The following is a 17,127-nucleotide window of genomic DNA, read 5'->3' on the forward strand; positions in this document are numbered from 1 at the left end:
ACCAGAGCCACAGCAACGCAGGATCAGAGCCATATCTGCAACCTACACCACAGCTCATGGCACTGCCGGATCCTTAACCCACTGAGCAAGACCAGGGATCGAACTCGCAACCTCATGATTCCTAGTCAGATTTGTTAACCACTGAGCCACGACAGGAACTCCCTCAAGCATCTTTTCTGATCACAATTCTAGAGAAAAGAAATCAGCTATATAACCCCACACACAAATACATGAATGTATGTACACATTTTAAAGGATTCCTAATCTTTTATAAGTTTCTCATATGCAGCCTATTATCCATTAAAAGATATAAACTATTGGACCAACTCTTAAAAATATAAAGTCATATTCTGCGATATCTACTATGTTAAAGCAGTTTTGCTGCAAACAACAGGAATACAAAATATAGCTTGAGTGAAATAGGAAATGTATTGTCTTGAATCTGATTAAAAAAGACTAAGACTTCAAGAATGGCTAAATCTAAATGATCAATGAAAATAATCATTCCACTCTTCTTGGCTATAATAATTTTATCTTTATTTTTAAGTATATTGTCTCTCTGTGTGTGCAAGGACACATTATCCTCAAAGCCATCAATCATAGAAAAGGGAATATATTTTTTAACCTTTCTAATCACTCCAGAAAATTTTCTGGAGGATGTTTCTGAGGATGTTGACTGGCTCAGCTTTGGTTCTATGTTCATGCCTATGGTAGTTGGAGCCAATTTTATGTGACTGACTGTTTATAGATTGGAGTAAATTTAGATGATTGCAATGAAAAGACCTTATTATCATAGTTGCATACACTAAGGGTGCTCTATAATGAAGCCGAACTATTACTCCATCATTTATCAAAATAATTCATGTACTGTAAATTAAAAGGAAGAAGAAACCATATTGAAAGAAATAACTATATTAATTGAGAGCATATATACTAACAGATAGATGATAGGTAGATAGATAGCTGCCTGGTTTTCATAACTTCCTCTCTAAAACCAAATGCAAATTGTGACTCTTCCATGAGGGATTTTATTATCACTCAGATTTAGAGACCACTAATACTCAGATGCCACTTCTTAACATACTGCCTTCTATTATGATTTTTTTAAATACCTAATATCTAATATCTTTACTATTAGGGCAGAATTAACAATCAGTGCTTGCCTGGCTATCTGTGATGAAAAACCAGTTAGTATCCTTGTTTCTTCATCTATTATAGCCTGGTACATTTGTGAAATACAAGCATTTTGTAAAATATATTGCCTCTAGAAAAAAATGCAAAAGAGATAAAATACAAGTTTTCATTTTTTGTCAAAGTATTATTATTATAATAAATACATATACTCTTTCCATAAGGAACATGAATCATGGCCAGTTTTTTCACAGAGCAAATTTGAGAAGCTATGGTATAGATAATTGAAGTATCTTAATATCTTACAAGTATCTTTTAAGTATTTATCCTAGTATCTTACATATCTTTTAAATACCTATCTATCTATCTTTCTATCTATCATCTATAAATCCCTCTATTATAGATTTGAACTTAAGCTCAATAGTGGGAGCTTATTAACTAGTCTTTGCAAGGCTGCTGTCTTTAAACGTGATACTGGAGCTTAAAGTCGGCCGGGCAAGAGATAAGCAAGATAAAACTAAAAGTGGGAAGAGTAAGAATAAGCAGGAACCCATAAGCATAAGCTGGAGCTCACAAAGATGAACTGAAACTTGTGTAAGTTATTTCTAACTCTGACCTTGGTGATGCAGGTATTTTCCAGAAGCTGGGACTTTTGGGACCCTTTGCCACAAAGCTAAACACAAACCTGACCCAAGATTTGGAGAAGCTGAAGAGAATCCAGCAGATGATAGAATTGCTCCCAGCTGCTGATTCCCATCAAAGGAGTTAACAGGTGAGCTGCAATATGGCTTGTGCTTCACTTCTGTCCTCTAAATCTTCCACAGAACAATCTCTCTTGTAGCCTGCCCTAACTGGAAAATATAGGGAAGAGAACTCTAAGAAGTAAAGTTCAACCTGACAAGTTGACACATTAAAAATTCATCACAAATATACTTGCTTTCCAATTATTCTTACAGGTAATAGTAAATTATGCTCACAGATAATAGTAGGAGCAAAATATCAGTGCAGATTTGATAAATCAGCAGTGACTTAACAGCAATCCTCAGTGTCTTAAGATATTTAGTAGGATAAGTCACAATTTTAAATTATTATGTGGAAACTATCAGTTGCTAAATTATGAAAAATCATAATGCAGGTTTAAAAAATGAAGAAAGATACTGTGGAAGTAAAACAAACAGGTTTGTGTGTGGTATTTGTGGTAACTCACAAATGACATTTTGGAATTTCTAAACTAAAATATAGGCAACCTGAATGCCATATGTTAAACATTTCTGAAGCTCCTGCAGTATTATAGATAGATGGATAGATGGATAGATGGATAGATAGACAGATAGATAGATAGATAGATACTTTAAAGAGCAAAATTAATGCATGCATTACCTAATGACTAAATTGGGATGTTTGGGGGTTTTAAACATTGGAACCATGGTCTAAATATGCCCAGATAACATAATGCAGCTTCTGCTGTATTGATGATTCTCTGATAAAGTTCATTTATTGTTATAACCAATTCAGAAAAAACATAAGTACATTAATTGCTCTGACTCATAATTGCAAAGATAAATGGAGATTAAATTGAAAATATACTAAACTCTTTAAACAGCCGTTTATTCTTTAAAGGGATGAAAAAATTATAAGGAAAAGGCAAATGGTAAATCTAAAGCTGTAGGAATTCAGTTTTCAGGTCTTGGTAAGCAGGCATAGTCTTTTATGAATTATTTATAAACTAATTAAAATAGCATAAATCACACATTTCTGATGGATACAGATGGGACTCTGTATTGACAGTCCACCAGGAAGGACAGTTTCGATATGACCTTAAAGTGTTCAGTAATTGCTGTTTAGTAGAGCTGTCGAGAATTGTAATATTGCCTATTTGGTAGCCCAAATTGAACCAGCACCATTTCAATTAGCATATGTTAAAGTTGCCTCTTTTTTATTCTCTTGCTGGTGGAGCAGCTATGCTAAGAAACTGACTGGATCTCTGAAAAGCAGAATATCGTAACAATAAAGTTAAAGCAGGCATACTGTGAAAACTGTTTATTCCCAATGTAGGAGATGCACACATGTATATGTATGTATAGTTTTATTGGTTGGTTGTTTTTCGACAAACTGCTCAACCTACCAAAGTCTGCACACAGATTGTTTTCATGGTTGGGCAGACAGAAATCACAGTTACTCCATGGTAGTGCCAGCTATTTGGGATAGAAAGTCCTGTCTGTGCTTAACATGGGAGAGGAAAAAAGAAAGACAATTCATGCATAGCTTTGTTGTTGGCAGAGTAGTGGCAGAGCAAATGATATAAGGAGGACCAGAAGGTCAAAATGGAAAATGAAAGTCAACCAAAAATGATAAGTCATTATAATGACAATGGAAATTGAATGCAGAGAACTAGGAGGTCTTTTAGGGACCAGATAATGACCAGAGAAAGCATTTCCTTTTTGCAAGGGGATTCAAAACATTGTTGAGAATTTCTGCAAGTAACACACTATGTAGTAAAATAAAATAGAGATTAAACACTATAAACATCTCAAATGTCTGTTTTTATATCTACTATGATATATTAATTGTCTGAGGCTACTGTAACTAATCACCAAAAACTTTGTGGCTTAACACAACAGAAATGTATTCTCTCACAGTCCAGTAGAGCAGAAATCCGTAATCAAGGTGTTGACAGTGTGATTCCTTCTAGAGGCTCTGAGAAACTCTCCCTGTCTCTCTCCTGGATTTTGATGATTGTTGTTAATCTTTGGCATCTCTTGGCCTGTAGACACTCTAATCTCCACATCCATTTCCCTATTCTCTGCATCTGTGTCATTTTATGTGTCTTATAGTGGTATTTTCATTGACTTCAAGCTCATACCCTAAACCAGTAGGATTTTATTTCAATTCTTAGTAACATCTACAAAGATCCTGTTTAAATATTCTCAAATTTAGGGTAGGTATGAAATTTGGGAAAACACTATTCAACCTACTACTCTGTTTTTTTTTTTTTTAAGTGTACAATCATTTATTTATTTCCTAAGATTTCTTAAAGAAAATATCTTTGTTTCCATATTTAATAATCAAAAGTTACATAACATAAAATCAAATCATTATTTTTTATCATCGCATAAGAATGGTTACATAACCTCATTGCACTAACACTATAAAGTAGTATTTAATGTGACAAAGTTTAGAAAAATTAACTATATTTACCGAATCTATTTTTGTTTTATTCTTAATGAGAATTGTTTACTGAACCCTGTAACTGTTATTTTTCCTATTATATGGAAGAATATTGGTTGAAGTTGTTGGGTGTCTTTATGTTGGTACAAGGCAAGAAAGTACTACTTTTACAACTTCTCGAGGTGATCCTGGTGCTAACTAAAGTTTGAGAAGGACTATATTAGTGTAACAAGTATTTTCACTTACATTACTCATTTATTTGTTTATTTATTTTTGGCTGCACCTGCAGAATGCAGAAGTTCCCAGGTCAGGGAGCAAACTCTCACCACAGCAGTGACCCATGCCACAGCAGTGACAATGCTGGATCCTTAACCCCTGAACCACTAGGGAACTCCCAATTATTTATGGAGACAAGTAAATAATTTAGGCATTATTTACAAATGCAGAATAGAAGGCTCTAGGTAAAATGACTTGTGTGAAATGTTTCACTGAGTTAAAAACAGAGCTGAACCAAAAATGTATTCAGGTCATTTAATATAATATGCATTGTTCCATGAAAAATTATAGGGGAATTCTCAATGAAAAGAATATGGCAGGGAAATTTAGGTTTGGATGTTCAGAGTTACATCTGGTGCCAGGATATCTCTTCCCTGTAAAAATGAGTGATGTGCATTCATTCATTAGACACCCATGAGGAAAAGTTATTCTTATCCTAAGTGTAACAAACGAACATCAAAACAGTCAACCCTTCAAATATTGCTCTTTGCTAATCAGCAGGAACTGTGAATTACAACTCATAGAATAAAAAGAATCTTATTTGCTCCTTTTCGTCTTGCCTCCCAAGCTTTGTTTTTCATCTAGAAAATGTACAAGGAAATCATGAGTTGAAAATAATATGACTGATGTATGGATCAGATTATATTTGCTAAGAAAGAGACTATAAATAAATACACAAAAAAGAACACTCAGGAGTTCCCATTGCGGCGCAGGGGGAAATGAATTTGACTAGGAACCATGAGGTTGTATGTTCGATCCCTGGCCTCGATCAGTGGGTTATTAATCCAGCATTGCTGTGAGCCGTGGTGTAGGTCACAGACGTGGCTCAGATTCTGCATTGCTGGGGCTCTGGTGTAGGCTGACAGTTGTAGCTCCACCTATACCCCTGGCCTGGGAACCTCCACGAGTGCGGACCTAAAAAAGCAAAAAAAAAAAAAAAAAAAACCCACTCAGTTCTCTTCCTGGTCCATTCTTTTTTACCAATTAGGTGTCTTCATTTTTGTTAATTTAAGGTGATAAATGGTATTGTCTTTTATATATATATATATATATCAGAACTCATCCAATATACATGAAACTTTAGCATCCTATCAAAAATATTTGGCTAAAGGTTTTCTTCTCAAGAAAAATTCTAAGTTTGTGCAAGGGAGTAGATCTATTAATCACCGTACTGTTAAAGGTCTATTAAAACTATTTCACTACCTTGTTTAGGGGAGGAAATCTAAAGGGAACTAACAGTGCTTAAAATTGCATTGCCCCTAAGACCAACAATACAGGTATAACAAGTTATGCAAAACCTCTGGACTATGAACAATATAATCACTTAGAAAGTCTTCTGGGGTGACTTACATGAACAACATTTAGAGATCATCAATAGCTCAGAGAGGTTTAAAGCCCAACCTTGATTTTTTTTTTTCATGGTTGGTCAACCTCTTGGAGTATGTGAGGCTGTAAAATGTCACATTACAGAAAAGAATGCCAGTAAAGCAGATCCTAGTAAGAGGGTTTCCTTGAGTTAACACTGAATGTTGCACGTAGAAGTTCTCAATACTTTCAGTGACCTAGGTTAAAATAACATCTTCAGCTTATAAGGCATACGCTACCATCTTAAAGAGAAAGTATTTCTCTTTATTCTCAATTTTCTTGCCTTTAAAAGAGAATAACAACACAGCACTGTGATGTTACACAGATGTTAATATATAATTTTAAGAACTTTAGAGTTTATCTCATGATGCCTGTGTAATTCAAATTTAATCACTAGCCATATAGTAGTACTTAAACTTTTAAAAAATCATTTAAAAATTTAAAAAATAAGTCGACCTTAAAAAAATTACTTACATTAAATAAAATTAAATATTCTGTTCTTCAGTTGCAATAGTCACATTTAAAATCTCCACCAGATACTATATGACAGTGCTGGTAGAGGTTCTTTTTTTGGCTACACTTGTGGCATGTGGAAATTTATGGGCCTGGGATCAAACCCTGGCCACAATAGCTATCCAAGCTGCTAGTGTGACAAGGCTGGATCCTTAACCAGCTGTACCACAGGAGAACTCCTAGATTCTTGAAATTTAGAATGAAGTGCTTGGTGTTCAGCGTGGAGATGGCATCCAATTTGCATTTTAGATAATTTGTTTAAAATGAATTGTGAAGAATGGATTGGTTGGTGAACAGAGAGACTCAAGGCAGGGAGAGGCAGGTGTTCCTGCACCTGGATTTCTGACCCCCACTGCTGGAACACTTCCTTGACTTCTCCAGTCTGAAATAGGTCCCTCTTTTCTATGCCCCTGTGGCTGGCTGTGTTTTTCAAATGCATATCCCAGTCTGCGTGTTCTTACGATGTGACGTTAACACTCATCCATGGTGAGTTGAAGTCTATAATCTGGTATCCCTGGGAAGCTGGGTTGTGGTGAAATGATACTGATTGACTTCTAAGGCAGGGCCATAAAGGATGGTCAGCTTTCTCCCAGCTCTCACTGGTGACATATATCTTAGTAATCTTGAGCCTACAGAGAAGTTTTCCATTGTTTATGTGACCATACTGGAGAGATTATGTCCGAAGACCACACAGGGGTAGAGAAAGATAACTGAGAGGCCCCTGTTGTTCCAGTCCCCAGCTGCCTGCATGCTCTTGGACCAGAGGCACCTTCAGGTGACACCAGCCACTAGGTAATGCTAAGTGGAGCCAGAGAGCTGCCATTAACAAACCCTGCCCAGATAGTATATTCATCAGCAAAATAAAGGTTTTAGCCACTAAGTTTTGGAGTCATTTGTTATGCAGCTCTCGTGACTGTAACAACACTCATGCTATACTGTGCTATTTAATTAGTAATTAGGCTTTGTTTGATTACTATAATGTCTTTATTATAAGTATTTCTTTACATAGCCACTTCCCACATGTAATTCTGAAATCAGGAGTTAATTTTGTGTTTCCAATGCCCTGATAAATGCCTGGTATTCAGTAAAAGATAATCAAGGTCTCACTTAAGATCATCCTTATAGAGAGAGAGTCAATATGAGGCAGTTTGGCTTTGGCTATCACTATGAAGTCTTAGTAACAAGCTAAAGAAAATGGAAGTTCCCATTGTGGCTCAGTGGTAACGAGCCTGACTAGTATCCATGAGGATGTGGGTTTGATCCCTGGCCTCAGTCAGTGGGTTAAGGATCTGGCGTTGCTGTGAGCTGTGGTATAGGTCACAGACACGGCTCATACCCCACGTTGCTGTGGCTGTGGTGTAGGCCAGCAGCTGTAACTCTGAGTTGACCCCTAGCCTGGAAACTTCCATATGCCACAGGTGCAGCCCTAAAATGCAAATAAATAAATAAATACATACATAAAATAAAAAATTTTTAAAAATTAAAAAAAGGTAAAGAAGAAAGAGCAAGCTAGAGCATAACTTATCTTCTAAGGTGGATATATCCTTAAGGATGATCAGAGAAACTTAGAAGAGCAAAAGTTTGGAATTGTTATTCTTTTTTGGTCTTCTGTAAGTCTCTTCTTGTACTTAGGCTTCTGTATTTATAACACATAAAATGATTTACCTATTACAAGGTGCCTATAGAGCTGTCATGAATTTTGTCATTAAGAATCATATAGTATAAGAAAACACAAATATATACCATGATTAATGGATAAATTGGATTAACTTGGATAAAAAAAGCAGGAAACGATGGACCTTTCATAGCCCTGAGTTTCATTTTGTAATTCAATTCTCTGATTATTCAGTGACTAAAATGACAAATCCAGCCAACTAGTAACATTTCCTTTCTTCTCTGATGCAAAGCATTCCTTGTTCTAACTAGGGGCTCAGTCATATTGAAAATTAACAAAACAATACTGCCTCTGCTTCTCGCACAATTACGGGAGAGGGGATTTAGGAATAAAGGCAAAAAATTCTCACTTGGCTCTAAACTTAATGATTTAGTACTGGTGCCCTTTGAATATGTTAGCTGTTTAAAACCCTGCCCTTTTATCTCTTATAGGCTACAGGGTTTCCTGAGAGATCTCTCTGACATGAAGAATGTGCAGCACACTCTGGCTGGCCTTTCTTCATGTCCCATCCTTTGTCTAGTCATTACCAGCATCCAGGCATAAGCCTTTACTTCTGCTTACTGAGTGTGCTTATTAATTTTAAGTGTCCGCTTGACTAGGCTGTGTGGTGACGAGGTATTTGGTCAAACATTATTCTGGATGTGTCTTTGAGGGTGGTTTTGATTGAGATTAACTTTTGAATCAGTAAACGGAGTAGCGCCGATTACAGATAACTCTCCGTGATGTGAGTGGGCTGCACACAGTCTATTAAAGGCCTCAGTATCTTCTGCCGAGTGGTTTTTGAACGAGGACTCTGACTTTGTTCCGTCTTCAGACTGGAACACTGACCCTTCTTGGGTCTTTAACCTATCAGCTTTTAAACTGGAACTTCCCCATCAACTCTCCTGGTTCTCAGGCCTTTGGACTCAGATTTTCAGATTGGAACTGCACCATGGGCTTTCTTGGGTTTCTAGCTTGTTGATGCACCTTACCCTGCAAATCTTGGAACTTGTCCGGCCTCCATAATTATATGAGCCAATGCCTTATAACAAATTATATGTATGCCAGTATAATATGATATATATATAAACACACACACACACATACAGAGAGAAAGAGAAATATAGATGTATAGAGAGATAGATGTATATAGGGATCTATATATATGTACATCCATATATATATATATATGTGTGTCTAAGGAGTTCCTATTGTGGCTCAGTGGATTACGAATCTGACTGGTATCCATGAGGACTCGGGTTTGATCCATGGCCTCACTTACTGGGTTAAGGATCCAGCATTGCTGAAAACTGTGGATGCAGCTTGGATCTGGCATTGTTGTAGCTATGGTGTAGACCAACATCTGCAGCTCCACTTCCATCCTGGCTTGGGAACTTCCATATGCCACTAGTGCAGCCCTAAAAATAAAATATCTATATCTATATAGATATATAGATATAGATCCTATTGATTGTGTTCCTCTGGGATACACTGGGGACACATTTCTTCTTGAAGGAAGACTTCTTGAAGCCTACTCAAACCTGAATATCTTCTCAAATCCAACTTGACTTAGGAGAAGGCATTCATTTTCATATGTCAATGGTGAAAAATATAACTTCTTTTGCTGTAGCATTCACTATTCACCTTCCCATCAGGGTGACTTGAGCTAGCCTCTCTCCTTCGTATTTCTTTAGTCTGGAATTAGGAGCAAGTGTTAAGGAGCCAAAAGAAAAAAATGTAGGGTATAAATGTCAGGTTCTTTCCAGGGTTCTTTCTCTATATACCATTCTTGTCACTTGTCAGCACCAGAACTAAAATTCTTCAAAAGAAAACCAGAGTGAAGCCTGGCAAGGATTGCCCCACACATTATGTTTCTCACTAATGCAAATAGAGGAGCAATTTTGAATAAATCCTTCATAACTCTCCAGAAAATTTACCACTGCCAAGTTCTCTGATCAATCTTCTTGAGATTAGTGATGGGCAAAAGAGTAATAGGCAAATTTTGGCGTCACCCCATAGAAATTTATGCATAGATAATCTAGTATCTCCTTTTGATTTCAACTGTATGGTCTTTTTTTTTTTTTTTTGTCTTTTTTGTCTTTTGTTGTTGTTGTTGCTATTTCTTGGGCCGCTCCCACGGCATATGGAGGTTCCCAGGCTAGGGGTTGAATCGGAGCTGTAGCCACCAGCCTATGCCACAGCCACAGCAATGCGGGATCCGAGCCGCGTCTGCAACCTACACCACAGCTCACGGCAACGCCGGATCGTTAACCCACTGAGCAAGGGCAGGGACCGAACCCGCAACCTCATGGTTCCTAGTTGGATTCGTTAACCACTGCGCCATGACGGGAACTCCTCAACTGTATGGTCTTAACTGAGCCCAGATCACAGAAAGACATTCATATTCAACAATCCTTTACCTTTATAAAAAAATAAAATTAAAGATATAAACCAGTAATTATCTCTGAGACAGAGACAAATGGCAATGGGAATTCAGAGGAAAGAAAGATAACTCAAATCTTAGAGAAAATGAGGGAACTAGGATAGCTTTTACATTAGAACAAAAACAGTAAATGGAATTTTCACCTAAATATTTCATGATGAAGGATATAGTGGCCAAGGTAGGTCTTAAGTAAGAGGTAGTATAGGGTATTAGGAGAATTGCTGGTCATTCTTTCAACTGGGAGTATATGAAAAAGGTTGGAAAATTAAAAAATTGAAAACTAAGATCAGTTATCATTACAGGGCATCTTATTTTTCAGGGAAAGTAGTTGGGCATTTTTTGTGTGAGGTTTGCTCTGTGTGGGTATGCGTGTGTGTACAGAATGGAAATCCAATTAAGATTTGAGAGGCTGAACAATATTATAATTAGAACTAATTTAAGGAGACTAATTTGACAGGAAATGTGGAAGGAAGAGAGCCCGAAAAACTAACTTGTCTTAGTGTTCACTCAGCTGTCCATAATATTTAGTCTATTACAAAGGGTTATATAGTAATTAAAAAGGCTATTTCCATATTACCTAAAGAGCATGTTCTAAAAAGTAATTCATAGGTTAGTTATTTGTAAACGAATTTGTAAATTAGCTTTTTTTATACATAAATATTTTAGTAATGAATGGTAGGGCATCTATCCGGGCTTTTTTAAGCTCAGAAATGACTATTCCTTCCCCTGTTTACCTCCAACAATGAAGAGAGAAATCCCATTCAACAAGAGATGATCAAGGTACATCCTTCCATTGATCTTTTGTTTTTCCTCCTTTTTAGGGGTGCACCTGTGGCATATGGAAGTTCTCAGGCTAGGGGTCTAGGGGTCGAATTGGAGCTGCAGATGCTGGCCTACGCTGCAGCCACAGCAATGTGGGATCCAAGCTATGTCTGCGACCCACACCACAGATCATGGCAACCCTGGATCCTTAACCCACTGTGTAAGGGCAGGGATTGAACCTGCAACCTCATGGATACTAGTCAGGTTCATAACCCGATGAGCCACAACAAGAACTCCCTATTCCATTGGTCTTGAAGTGTGAGTCTGTTGAAGAGACTCATGTCTCTTCTTCTTCATTATATCTTGCCCATCATTTTGGAAGTTGTCTGCTTGGTGCAAGAGAACAAACTTCCCAGATACCTTTTATGCATGGAAGTGTATCGTCAAGTAAGAAAAAATTTATATCCCATATAAATTTTGAGTAAGAAAATATTTAATATGGGTAAAAAGAAACTTAACCAATGAGAAGGCGGAAAGAACAAAGGAGAACAAAGCTGTTTTCAGGATGCTTGATGATGCAGAGAGTTAGGGATGGCACCACAAGAATTCCATCTGCCTGAAAGAAATGCAAAAGAGCTGATTTTCAAATTGTCTTGGGGCTGCTGAAAGTCAACAATGATTTCAGCTACCTGCCCAGAGTTGCTTCTTGTAAATACTGTTATCTCTGTTTCTCCAGCTCTGCGAGTTTTAGTCTATTTGGACTTTTATAACAAAATGCCATAGATGGGGTACCTCAAGTAAACATCTCATAGTTCTTGTGGCTAGGAAGTTCAAGATTAAGGTACGGGTATTTCACTTCCTCCTCAGAGACCTCTTCTGGCTTGCCTTCACTCTTGTCCTCCCATACAGAGAGAAAGAGAGATATCAATCTCTCTTCATTTTTTTATAAATCCACTACTTCCATAATGAGGAGCTCACCCTCATGACCTTATCTAACCCTTATTACCTTTCAAAGTTCTCATCTCGAAATGCTATCACATTTGAGGTAAGAGGCTCAATATATGAAGTTTCAGAGAATACAAATATACAATCCATAACACTGCCATTCCAGTTTTATATAGCGTCCCTCACCAGTGAAATCTAGCCAGATCTCCTGCTGTTGAGGGAACCAGGAAAATCCCTTTATCTGGCTTTTTACTCCTGAGATGTGGAGAAAACCTTAGAAGTTCAAAGATGGTACTGAGGTTCAACTAATGATACCTGATATAATCTACTGATTTGGATATATATTTTATTTTATTAATATATATAAATTTCAAAAAAAACTAGATTAGTAAAAATAGCAGTGCAAGGAAGCCTGCTTCTACCGCATTTATTCCATGTTGGTTTTACCACATGTATTCTCCACTGTTTTGGATGACTTTTCTATGTCAATAACACAGAATAAAAGTAAAGGATATACAGAGTGAAAAGGATAAAGTATTTCTATTTCAGACAGCATGATCATCTTGGGAGAAAATCTTCAGGAGTGCTTAAAGCTCATTCTACAATTAATACATGAATATAGTAAGGTCACAAGACATATGTTAATATAAAAATATTAATTGTATTTTACACAGAAGCAGCAAGTATTCAAGGCAGAATTTAAAAAAAACAGTGTGATTCATAATAACATTTTAAATTTCATGAAATATTTATGCATAACTTTAACAAAGTATATGCCAAATCTTGTTACTGAAAACTATAGAATATTGCTGAGAGAAAATTAAAAATACTCAAAAAATGTATAAATATATGTATTTGCATATATATGTCACATAGATATTAACATGGAATAGGACACATATGATCAAGATGTCACTTGTTTTGAAATTGATGTAGAGGTTCAATGCAATCTCAACCAAAATTCCAATATGATAGTTCTTAAATACTACCTGACAAGTTGGTTCTAAAATTTATATGGAAATGTTAAGTGGCCAATAATAACCAAAGTGGCTTTTATTTTTTATTTTAATTTTTTTCTTTTTTTCTTTTTTTTTTTTTTTGGCCTTTTTCTGGGGCCGCTCCCACGGCATATGGAGGTTCCCAGGCTAGGGGTATAATCGGAGCTGTAGCCACCAGCCTATGCCAGAGCCACAGCAACGCGGGATCCACCACTTCTGCAACCTACACCACAGCTCAGGGCAACGCCGGATCCTTAACCCACTGAGCAAGGCCAGGGATCAAACCTGCAACCTCATGGTTCCTAGTCGGATTCGTTAACCACTGCACCATGACGGGAACTCTGCAAAGTGACTTTTAAAAGAAGAATATAGTTGGGGGAGCTACCTGATTTGATTAAACATTTTAAAATTAGAACAATAGAGTGTGGTAATGGAAAAAAAATAGACATATAAATCACTAAAACACAATAGAGCACTCAGAAATAGACACTTGTTAGTCAATTATGTTTTTGACCAAAATTTTAAAACAATTCAATGGGGAAATGAAGATTTTTTTATACAAATATTGCTAAAAAAAAACCCTAGATATGCATATGAAAATAAATGTGTAGATCAAATTATACCTCACACTATAAACAAAATATAATTCAAAATGTATCAGAGACCTAAATATAAAATGTAAAAATATTAAACATCTAAAAGAAAACAGAAAACGTTTCAGCAGTCTTGGAATAGGCAGATATTTTGTGTCCTTAGGACACAACAAAATCACTAAGCAGTTAAAAAATATGATAATATTAGGCACCGTGGCACTCTGGCGTAATGGTTTTATAATCAGGCTTTTCTCTGTGGAGGCAAGGGTCTGTCCCCAGCCTGGGGCAGCGGGGCAACCCATACAAAGTTGGATCCCTGGTCCAGGAACATCCACATGTCGTGGGGGCAGCCGACAAAAAAAAAAAAAAAAAAGAAAAAAAAAAGTTTGAAAAAATGTGATAAAATTAGACTTCAAGAAAGTTGAAAACCTTTGTTGTACACGGGATACCATTACCGAACAAACATGGAAGCCAAAGAAGAAAATATTTACAATATACATACGTGACAAAGAATATGTCACAGTCATGCTGATTATATAAAGAATACTAACAAATCCTGATAATAAGAACAAAACACCCTGATTTAAAAGTGGCACAGGATTTGAATAAATACTTCATGATAATAGACATAAAAATGACTAATAGCATATGAAGAAAATGAGCATTTTTAGTCATTAGAAAAATAGGAATTAAAACCAAAAACCGCAATTAGATATGACTTCACTTGTATTAAAGTAGCAACAACAACAACAAAAGGAAAAGAGAAAAGAAAGAAGAAAATAAGTACAATAAGGAAAGAGAAAAACCTGACTACAAGTGTTGATGAGAATGTGGAATAACTGGAACATTCATTCAATGTTGGTGGGGATATAAAATGAGACAATCGCTTTGGAAAACTGCCTGACAGTTTATTCAGAAGTTTAATATCAATCTACCATAGAAGAGAGACATTTTACTCCTGGGTACTTACCATGAGAAATGAAAACAAATGTCTCTATAAAGAATCATATGAAAATATTGATAGCATCTTTAACCTCAATGGCTGAAAAACAGGAAACAACTCAAATGTCCACCAATAGGTGAATAGGTAAGAGTTCCCTGGTGGCTCAGTGGGTTAAGGATCTGGCACTGTCACTTCTGTGGCTATGGTTACAACTCTGGTGCAGGTTTGATCCCTGGCCAGGAAATTGGACATGGCGCAGGCATGGCTAAAAACAAAAATCCAAAACCAAATTATGCGTTCTATATGGACAATGGAATGCTATTTGAAAAAAATATATACAAACTACTGATATAGAAACATGGATAAATATAAAAATTATTATGCTGAGTAAAAGAATTTAGATACGCAAATTACATATTAAAAGGTTACATAAGATTCTAGAAAATGCAAAGTAAAATATATCAACCAAAAGCAGATAGATGGTTGTCTCTGGATGTGGGCAGAGAGAGAGTCAGACTGCAGATGGGTGTGAAAAGTACTTTTGCTGTATTAAACTTTTAAAAAAGTTTGGTTAGTGGGTATATGATTATAGTTTCATGAGTGTGTACAGCTGCCAAAATGGATAAAATTATACAGTTTAAATGGATATAGGTGGCTTTATATGCATTATTCCTCAATGTCCATTTATAGAAAAGCAACATTATACCTTTGCCTAACATAATGCTACCATACTTTGGAAAAATGAATATGCCTGCATTTTCTCACATAAAGGGGAACTACAATGGCTCATAAGTCAATGCATAGATCTAAGTGATATTCATTCCTTTACTAGATTAGTCACAATTACACTTGAGATCCTTTAATTTAAAAAACAAATTATGAGGATTAACCAAAACCAATACTAGAACCTCTGAATATTAACTAGTAAGGAAATAAGATGAGAAAGGAATTGGTTGATAAATTTAAAAATAATAACAAATGAAGGAAAAAATATTGCTATTAAATACTGCTATTAAAGCCATCACATCTGCATCTGGATATAGGGCTGCAGTTAGTACTTTTCTGAGACTATCCAACACAGTATTCCTTTGCTGTCAGTCAGCTCTTTTGCTGATTGAGTTGCTTTTCTTAGTAAAGTGATCCTTTCATTCTGAAAAGGTCTGAGCGTCTGAGCCATTACTAATCCTGCCTTATTAAGTTTTTCTGGGACAACTGTATAATTTACCCAGGAATAGCGGAGTTTTAAGGAAGTGCTCTGAGAATTCTTTGAGCCTGGGCTAAACCCTCTTTGTCAATTCTATTTTCCCTTCACAATCAGGTTCAAGTCCTTTGGTCAATAAAGTAACACTCTTCTTTGCATATTGGTTAAATGGTATGATAAACCCGAAGAAACCAGGTGGTATCATTAGCTTACAGTCCACAGAGTCATTTTTCTACTAGGAACTCATACTTATTAACTAGAAAATCTACATAGTATTATAAGTCAAAAAAAAAAAAAGGAAAAAGGAAAAAAGTGAAGAAAACAAAGGGAGGAAAACCAGGAGGATTTGATGTTACAAAAGCCAATGAAGGAGCTTATTTTCAAGAAGGAATGAGGACCTTCACAATCAGGTCCAACAGAGTTCAGAGATCTATTTCAGATAGGAGAGAGAATTAAAAACTCCGCTGACTTTCTCAGGTGGAAAGTGAGGAAGTAGTAAGAATGAGAGACAGGCTCAGGTAGGTTGAAAGCCAGAGATAACTCTGGATGTGGGGAAAGCCAAGTGGTGATTCTCTTTAGGACATGATGTTGTGAAAGGGATCAGGGAAATAGCCGAAGAGGTTGTAAGAAAGGGAAATTTAAAATAGTCAGTAAAGGTTTGTATGCAGCTAATTATGATACACTAGAGAGGAAGAAACAAATAATTAGGACAGAACAGAAATTTTACCATCTTAAACTGGACTCATTAAGCCTCTATATATTATATCTGTAGGCATTTAGCTTTAGTCACCATTTGAGCAGTCTCTTTTCTCCTTCCCATTCCTGTGATCATTGATAATCAGATTAACTGCTATACATCCTTTGCTTTGGTCCCTTCAATTCCACCTGCTCTATTGACTTCATGTAGTAATTGAGGCATCAAGTGTTTGGTGTTGCAGGGAGCCCTAAAGTCCTAGAGTCCTACACCTACCTCTAATTTCTAAAATATCTTCTCTCCACTCCATGGGGATATTTTTTACTCTGGTATAAATTACTCATTTTTTATATTTACTCAATAGTCATTTATTTCTCTCTCTGGAAATCTATTTTCCCAGCCTTTTGGACACAAATCGAATCATAATCTCCTCTATGACTT

General features: G+C 36.3%; 1 long non-coding RNA gene across 1 annotated transcript in view; it reads left to right on the top strand.

Annotated features, from left to right (window-relative positions):
- The window catches only part of LOC110255421 (uncharacterized), a 1,062,594-nt gene extending 1,057,074 nt beyond the window's left edge, over positions 1-5,520 (top strand). Inside the window, exon 6 of the long non-coding RNA XR_014815065.1 lies at positions 1,761-5,520. This is a non-coding gene — a long non-coding RNA (uncharacterized LOC110255421). The remainder of the gene's footprint in view (positions 1-1,760) is intronic.
- Positions 5,521-17,127: the final 11,607 nt, after the last annotated feature.

The sequence above is a fragment of the Sus scrofa genome, chromosome 9 (genome assembly GCF_054392235.1).
Source record: "Sus scrofa isolate SSC_HxYL_T2T_F1_AM1 chromosome 9, Sscrofa_HxYL_maternal_Yorkshire_Landrace_v2.0, whole genome shotgun sequence".
Taxonomy (NCBI): domain Eukaryota; kingdom Metazoa; phylum Chordata; class Mammalia; order Artiodactyla; family Suidae; genus Sus; species Sus scrofa.